Source organism: Neomonachus schauinslandi, chromosome 1, assembly GCF_002201575.2.
Source record: "Neomonachus schauinslandi chromosome 1, ASM220157v2, whole genome shotgun sequence".
NCBI classification, from domain to species: Eukaryota; Metazoa; Chordata; class Mammalia; order Carnivora; family Phocidae; genus Neomonachus; species Neomonachus schauinslandi.
This window is the reverse complement of record NC_058403.1, coordinates 72,272,659-72,281,525: the sequence shown is the minus strand read 5'-3', so window position 1 is coordinate 72,281,525 and position 8,867 is coordinate 72,272,659. Positions and strand designations below refer to the sequence as shown.

At 41.1% G+C, this 8,867-nt stretch overlaps 1 long non-coding RNA gene across 1 annotated transcript; it reads right to left on the bottom strand.

Annotated features, from left to right (window-relative positions):
• Window positions 1-4,373: 4,373 nt before the first annotated feature.
• LOC110582703 lies at window positions 4,374-8,493 on the bottom strand. Its single transcript, XR_002480459.1, has 3 exons — window positions 8,481-8,493; window positions 5,606-5,667; window positions 4,374-4,398 (listed from the first exon to the last, which is right to left on the bottom strand). It is a non-coding gene; the product is annotated as an uncharacterized LOC110582703 (long non-coding RNA).
• Between the last annotated feature and the right edge of the window lie 374 nt (window positions 8,494-8,867).

The following is an 8,867-nucleotide window of genomic DNA, read 5'->3' as shown; positions in this document are numbered from 1 at the left end:
ACAAATGAATGGATTGAGTGAATAGGAATGCATCAACTTTGCTTCTGCCTGCAAGTCGGACTCTGGAGCAAACAAAGAGCAATGAGATGAGACAGTCAGCCTGCTCAGCCACTGGGAAATCCTCTCCGTGTGCTCACTCTGAGGGCGCCAGGATTATGGGACATGCTTCTTGATCCACCCAAGGCAATCCCCCCAAGAGAGAGAGGTTTCGAAAACCAGCCCGACATCCTCAGTGCTGTGTTCTGGGGTTTCATTGCACTCATATTTTCCAGGGGCTTACTTTTAGGAAGGATGATGACAAACTTTGCAGCCATTGTTTTATGGAGAGATGGAGAAGCATTTCCAGTCTGTGTTCTAGAACAATGCACACCAACAGACATGATGTCATTTGATTTTAAAAAGGTGTTTGAGCTAGAAAATGTTTCCAAAAGTATGGGGGGGGGCGGTTATAAATGACTAACAAAAGTATACTTTTGAAGGTAAGACTTTATGGGCTAACGCTATACTTCCCAGATTTCTCAGGCTTTAAAACATAAATACGCTGATCTGAGTCCATCCACTTTAAAGGAAAAGGTCTCTTTTCCTGTAACACCTTCTTGTTTGCACATTAAGGATGTGAGACCCAGACACGTAGTCTGCTGGAGAGCTGTAGATTATCTGTTTAATTGGCTCTACCAAAAATGTTCAGCCTAAATACTCTATCAGCAGCCTTGATTTTGACTGACTTGCCAAACCCAGAAGCTCTCTTTTTCCCTCTGAGCAGTATTTTTCCAAAACTTTGGGGAAATAAATTAAAAAGTCAGATAATCCATGCACCTAAAGAGCACGTGTTTCAAATTTAATCAATATTCGACAAAGGAGTTCCACTAATCAATTAAGTTTGGGAAACATTGAGTGAATGAAAATTTTCAAAGGATGGTCCATCTTTAATATGTTAACGTGTGTGTGACCCTCCAGGAAGAAAAATCAGAGACAACATTTCCCTCAAAGTATTTGATCAGAGAACCCTTTATATACACATTACTATATCTTATGGAGCTAGCATTTCTCAGAACACAATTTGGGAAATGCTGGCCTAGACAGGACTAGTAAGGACTGGCTTGAAATTTTAGAATTGAGTGAATAGGAATGCATCAATAGGAATGCATACAACAATACGGTATGTTTTGTTTGTCCTTTTCTTGAGGAAGCTGAAAGACAGGTATCGTAAGAATCACCCAGTGATTTTTCTGAACTCATCAAAATATGATTTTTACCCCATGTTAAGCACATGAGAAATGAAGGAGATAACATAAGTATGCTCTGGTTCGGAGGATGCTTGGACAAATATAAGTATGGGTACAATTCCATTTGGGGCCATGATGGAGCAAACTGGTGATCGATGTGCCTTCTCACCATAAGTAATGATTAAACAGGATGAAAAATATGAAGCAACTCTTTTCAGGCATTAAGCAATAGACAGCAGGACCGTGAGCCTTGAGAGAAGGGGAACACGTGAAGCAGACCCTACACACAGCCTGGCTTTCTGCAAGGGGCCAGTTACTCGATGCTCATGCAAGGGGGTAGAGTACAAGCAGACCATGAGGAACGTGCTTGGTTGGGGAGGCAGTGATGGGAGCTGGGGGAATTTGCAGGGCCAACCACCAGCCAAGAGGCAGCTCTGCAGAAAGGCTGCTGGAAGTTTATACCGGGGAGTGCCACTGGCATCTTGGCTGAGAGCAAGCCTGCAAACACACAGGACAAAACTCCACTGGGCCTATCAGAGAACACAGTTGATGGGAATGAGATCTGAATAGAGACACCACAGGTCCTTAATGTTGGGAGACTTTGGAGTTCCAGCCAAGCAGAGTGAAGAGACAGCTTGGTGAGCACCTCCTGCATTCATGTGAGGTTCCAGAAATTCCATACCTTCAGAGAAAGGACCATGCCCAAAACACAAACCTGAAATAGACCCACCCTAACAACTCCTTAACACAAGCCTCCACAGGATTGAGGGGTTTTTTGTTTTGTTTTGTTTTGTATTTTATAGATTTTATTTATTTATTTGGCAGGGGCGGGTGGAGGAACAGAGGGAGAGGGACAAGCAGACTCTGGGTTGAGCCCAGAGCCTGAGGCTCGATCTCAGGACCCTGAGATCATGACCTAAGCTGAAAGCAAGAGTCAGGTGCTCAACCAACTGAGCCACCCAGGTGCCCCAAGATTGAGGTTTTTATATGTATTTACATAAATATAAAATTTAAATATGATAAGTAAATATAAATATGTGTCTTTGTTTTGGTAGATAGATATGGATTCATTCTAAGGAACTGGCTCTTGGGTCATGGAATTGTGGAGCCTGGCAAATCCAAACTTTTTAGGGCAGGCCAGCAGTCTGGGAACTGGAAGGAGTTGATGCTTCAGTTTCTGGGAAACCTGTTTTGCTCTTAAGCTCTTCAACTGATTGAACGAGGCCCACCCATGTTATCAAGGGTAATTTCCTTTAAAGTCAGCTAATTGCAGATATTACCTACATCCACAAAATACCTTCAGCAACATCTAGATTAGTGTTTGATTGTATAACTGAGTACTACAGCCCAGCCAAGCTGACACATAAAATTAACCATTGCACCATTATAACACTGACAAAAATATTACAAGACAATAAAACTATAGATCAATATCTTTTATAAACATAGATGCAAAACTGCTTACCAGATATTATCAAATTAAATGTAGAATTATATAAAAAGGATAACACATTATGACTAAGCAAGGTTTATCCCAGGAATACAAGGTTAATTTAGCATTCAAAAAGCAATCAATTTAATTTACCACATCAACAAAATTGTAGAGAATGACCATAGGATCATCTAAAAAGTAAAGAAAAGGAATTTGACAAAATTAAATACCCATTTATGATTTTAAAAATCAGACAACTAGTAAAAAAATATCTGATAAAGAATATTTGAGAAGTCCACAGTCAGTATTCTACTTAATAGTGGATTATTGAAGGCTTTCTCTCTAAAATCAGGAACAAGGCAAGGATGTGAGCTCTCACCACTTCTATTCAGCACTGTACTGGAGATCCTGACCACTGCAGTGAGGTAAAATAAAAAGTGTAAAGATTGGAAAGAAAGAAGTAAAAATTGCTTTATTTGAAGATGATGTATATAGAAAATCCTAAGGAATCTATAAAGCCACTAGTAGAACTAATTAGGGAATTTAGCAACATAGAAAGCTATAGGCCAAATATACAAATAGCAGCTCTTTCTCACTGTCTCTCTCTCTCTCTCTCTCTTTTTTAGTTCTCTTTCCATATATTAAAAACAAACAATTAGAAAATAAAATTTTCAAAACACCATTTACAATGGCATCAAAATACATGAACTATTTAGTAATAAGTTTGCCTAAAGATGTGCAAGACCTCTATATTAAAAATTATACAATATTACTATAAAAAATAAAGGAAAACAAACAGGAAGATATACCATGTTCATTAATTGAAAGGCTTGATATTGTTAAGATGTCAGTTCTCCATTTCTCAAAATTGATCTACAGATTCAAGCAAATCAAATCCCAATCAGATCTCAACAAACCTTTTTGTAGAAAATGGCAAGTTGATTCTAAAATTTACATAAAAATGCGAAGGACTGGAGGGTCCAAAATCATCTTTAAAAAAGAAGAGCAACATTGGAGAACCCATAGTATCTGATTTCAAGATGTATTAAAAATCTACAATAATCAGGGCACATGGGTAGCTCAGTTGGTTAAGTGTCCAACTCTTCATTTCAGCTCAAGTCATGATCTCAGGGTTGTAGAGATCAAACCCTGCATTGGGCTCCACACCTGGAGCCTGCTTAAGATTCTCTCTCCCTCTCCCTTTCCTTCCCCCTCTCTCCCTCTATCCTTCTCTAAAAACAACAACAACAACAACAAAAATAGAGTTCAGAAATAGAGCCACACATGTATCATCAATTGATCTATGACAAAGACATCAGAGCAATCAGTGGGGAGAGGAAAGTCTTCCTCAAATGGTGCTGGAATTACTGGATAAATGCTTGGAAAAAATAAACCTCAGTCCTTAGCTCATGCCATACGAAAAAAAATTAATTAAGATGAATTATAGAGTTAATCACAAAGCTAAAATTATACAGCTGCTAGAAGCATAGAAGAAGGTCTTCATAGCCTTGTGTTTGGAAAAGATTTCATAGATAGGACAGAAAAAGCATGAATCATAGGAGCACCTGGGTGGCTCAGTCCATTAATCACCTGCCTTCCACTCAGGTCACGATCTCCAGGTCCTGGGATCAAGCCCTGCATCCATCGGGCTCCTTGCTCGGTGGGGAGTCTGCTTCTTCCTCTCCTTCTCCATCTGCTCTTCCCCCTGCTCATGTTCACTGTCTCTGTCTCTGTCTCGTTCTCTCAAATAAATAAATAAAATCTTTTTTTAAAAAAAAGCCTGAATAATAAAAGAGAAAATGAAAAAAATTGGGCTTCACTGAAATAAACTTTTGCTCAAAAGATACCATTAAGAGTATGAAAGTGAAAGCCATAGACCAACAGAAAATATTTGCTCTACGTATTATTAGAAGAGAATTTTACCCAGAATATATAAAGAATACCTACAAATTAATAAGACAAACCAATAAGTAATGAGCAAAAGACTCAAACAGAAACTTCATGAAAGAAGACATGCAAATGGTAACAATCACATGAAAAAGTGTTTGCCACCACTGGTCCTCAGAGAAATGCAAATTACAGCCAAAATGAGATGACCCCTCCATTCCTACTAGAACAGCTACTGTTAAAAAGACCAACAACACCATATGTTCGTAAGAAGGTGGAACTACTGAAACCCTCTTGCATTGCTTTTGAAAGCATAAGATGGTATAACCACTTTAGAAAACTGTTTGGCATTTTCTTATAAAGTTCAAAATATAGCTCTCCTATGACTGAGCAATTCCACTTCTAGGTAATTACCCAAGAGAAATAAAAACATAGGTCCACCCAAAGTCTTATACAAGCATGGTTACAGTAGCTTTATTCAAAATAGCCTAAAAGTGGAAACAACCCCTATGATACCATTTATATGGAACACCAGAACAGGCCAGATGAACCTATAGTAAGAAAAATCAAAACAGTGATTGCCTGGTGGGTGGTTATTGACTGAATGGGGGCAGAAGACTTCTATGGTGATGGGAATATTGTACACCTTGATTGTTGTGTGGGTTAACAGGGTGTGTTACATCCATTGGACACTTAAGATGTACATCTCACTGCACGTACATTTCACCCAATAAAGTACAAAGGGGAGGTGAAGAAGGAAGGAATGAGATGGTAGAGAAAAAGAGAACAAAATTATATTATCCTTTACTTGCAAGCATGCACACACAAACACACACAGACCATACAAATACGTATAAGTACGTTTATTGTGCAGTGGGCGAGTGTTGCACAGAGTGCCATATACTTTAGATCCATTTCAATAGATATTTTCACATCTCGTTATCAGAGAGTTCTTTCCTCTAGTCATTTTTTTTTCCTCTCTTGGATTTTCTTACCAAAATTCCCACACGTGTTTGAAAAGAGAGGGAACAGAAACACTAATTCTGAATTTCACACTTACCAGAATTTCAGACAAATTGTTCGTTATTGACGTTTTGAGATTTCATTTCCTGCCATGATTCTCTTCAGGAAAGGAAAGTAGAAAGGAAATGAGTCAGCTCCTCCCAGGCCTCCCAAATCTGGCCACCTGATTTGAATCTAGTGTTTGATTGATAGCAGAAAAAAATATATATTTTTCAAGCATACAAACTAGTTATTATTTTTATTACTTTTGTTCTAAGATAGCACTTGAATTGAATTGATCCCACCTTCCCCTCAGGGCCGACCAAGTGATATTCCTCAAAATAGCACCTTGCTTCATTACTGGAGGGTCCTGGTCACATTAAAATGTAACCACATAGAAATGAATTTCCCCCTGTTCACATTTCTGTCCTTGGTTTCCATGGAAGAGGGCTAATTACCTTTTTAATAGCCCTAATTGATGGGCTTACAGATCATATCTTTCAGTCCCCACTTGTGTGTGCGCTGAGGGTGGGGGTGGCCAGTGCTCCTTTTCTCTTGACCCCTCAGCTCACTCTTCCTTATTGGAAGGAGGGTCTCTGGCTCCTGAAAGGACCCTGTCTTGTGTTTCTGTTTGCAGGACTACCTGCAGCCCATTGTGGCCTGACCAGGAAGCCTCGCTTTGTCTTGGCCAATTGACACAGCTGCACGCTCGGTAAATAGACTCAGATGTTGAGCTTTTGTTTGAAGGATCTTTTCAGATTAATGCAGAGAGAATTAGTTTTTAAAACCTAAGCCGGAGCCAGGATGAGTAGAATGGAGCTGTGAGCCATTGAATTCACATCCACAAAATGAGACCAACTGTCTTACAGGGTGTTTATCCCCTGTTCCTTTTGGAGGTAGCACTGAGGGGAGAGGCTCCCACTCAGACCATTGTGAGGAGAAGATCTGACCAGTGATTACTCGGGCTCCAGCTTCACTCTCCGAGGGGACAGAGCCCCGCCCTGGTTAAGTAAATGCAATTACTGCAAAACAGTGGATGACAATTGATTTGGGTCTTCTTATTTCCAGACCACAAGATGTTCTGATAAATAGTATAAGAAGATCCATGGCCTATGACAAAGACAGGGCAACAGCCTGGACTCAGCACTGAGTAGAATCTCAGATCCTTCAGATTTCATTGTTTATACCACCCAGTTGAGCCCTCACCCGTGGGCTGATTCCCAACCATGACCTGCTGGGACAGAAGAATCAGACAGAGCTCCCAAAGATGGCTTGTCTCTTGAGGACAGGACCGTACCTTGTTGTACACCATTTCACTTAGCACAGGTTGGAATCATAGTCACAATTTTGTGATTAGAAACTATAGTATTGGGGCGCCTGGATGGCTCAGTTGGTTTAGTGGCCGACTCTCGATTTTGGCTCAGGTCATGATCTCAGGGTACTGGGATCGAGCCCCACATCAGGCTCCCCACTCAGTGGGGAGTTTGCTTGTCTCCCTCTCCCTCTGCCCCTCCCCCCACCCCCCTTGAGCTCTCTCTTTCTCTGAAATAAATAAATCTTTTTTTAAGAAAAGAAACTATAGTATTATTTGCCTCTTTGAGACTTACAGACTCATTTTTCTCAAGCTACAAATCGTGCATGATTGCTCCTCTTTGCTAACAGTGCTATGTACTCAGGGAGGCAGTTCAATGTCGTGAAAAGAAACTTGACTTTGACTCATACAGATCTGCATTCAAATCCTGCCTCTGCTTCTTACTAGCTGCGAGATCTTAGGCAAGTCACTGCTCTGAGCACAGATCTCCTCACCATGATACTTGAGATATGGTTACTTATCTCACAGTATTGCTGGGGATTGAAAAATTTTTCTCATATGTATGTGAACCTGACAAGCGCATTTCCTAGAGTATTGACTGTAGAACCCCTGGGTATTAGCTCTTTCTTTCTAGATCTCTGCTTTCCAAAGATTTTTTTTTTTATTAAGTAACTCAAAAGGATACCAAATGGGGGCACCTGGGTGGCTCAGTCAGTTAAGTGTCTGCCTTCGGCTCAGGTTGTGATCCCAGGGTCGTGGGATTGAACCCCACATCAGGGCTCCTTGCTCGGTGGGGAGCCTGCTTTTCCCTCTGCCTGCCGCTCCCCCTGCTTGTGCTCTCTCTCTCTTTGTCAGATGGATAAATAAATTCTTTTAAAAAATAAATAATAAAATAAAATAAAAATGATACCAAATGGAAAAAGCGCCTAGTGAATTATAAAGTATCTGTATGAAGCAACGTTTCTTCATCATACTAAACATGTGCTAAATCCTAAAAACTGGCTGTTGGTGGGCATTCCACCGCTGACCTTGTCAGACACCCCCTTTCCCTCCTCCAGCTCCAGGGTCTGAGTGACTGTCACTCCCCACTACAGACGCATGCCCATGCTGCCACCTCCTCCGCTCCCCACATACACACTCACTAAGCTAAAATAGAACTGCTGACAAAGCAGAAGAGGTGAATCAGAAAGAGGCAGAGCCATCCCAGAAGGAAAATAGACATCAGCATTCCAAAAAGGTGGCAAGTTCATAGATGGGGTGTAGACAAGGTGGTATGTAACATATTTCCCAAAAGGGAATGGCCTCTTCCTGGCTCCACGCTAGGAGATCTAAAGAAAATGCTTGTTCCTCCTTTGCTGTATGGAGACACTAAGCAATCTGGATTCCCTGTCTGTTCTCCTCACAGTATCTTGTGTTAAAGAGTCAGGACACCAGCCCAGCCCTACCACCGGCTCTGATGGCCTCCCCAAAAGACAACGAGAGGATTAGACTCTATGACCATAAAGAGCCTTCCTGAGCCAAGTCTCCAGAATTCTGATTCCCCTACAGCTTCCTAAAAGGAAGGATGTGAGGGCGAAAATGTGGGTTCAAAGCGGCTCTAACAATCAGGAACAAAGCTGACAGGCTGAGACGACATCGTGGAGACCTGCATCAATCAGTTCCGTCAGATGTCAAGTTTGGACCAGCATGCCCCTTTGACTCTAAAAAATTAACACAGGAAGAGAAGTTTATGCCTTGGAAAATAATAAGAGAAATTGTGGTTGATTGAGCTTTACATTCTGGATTCTATCTCCAAACTATACTCTCGTGTCACTTTCTTTTATGACTTACAGAAAAAGAGAAGCTTCTCACTCAGCTGGGCGACTCTGCGGGAAGCAGAACACGGGGAAGAATGGGAAGGAAGGCATCCCATCTCATAGAGCCTTGGGCTAATCACCAAACCCCTCTGAGCCTCGGTTCCCTCCTCTGTAAAATGGGGATGGAATTCCTCCCCACGGACTCTTGTATC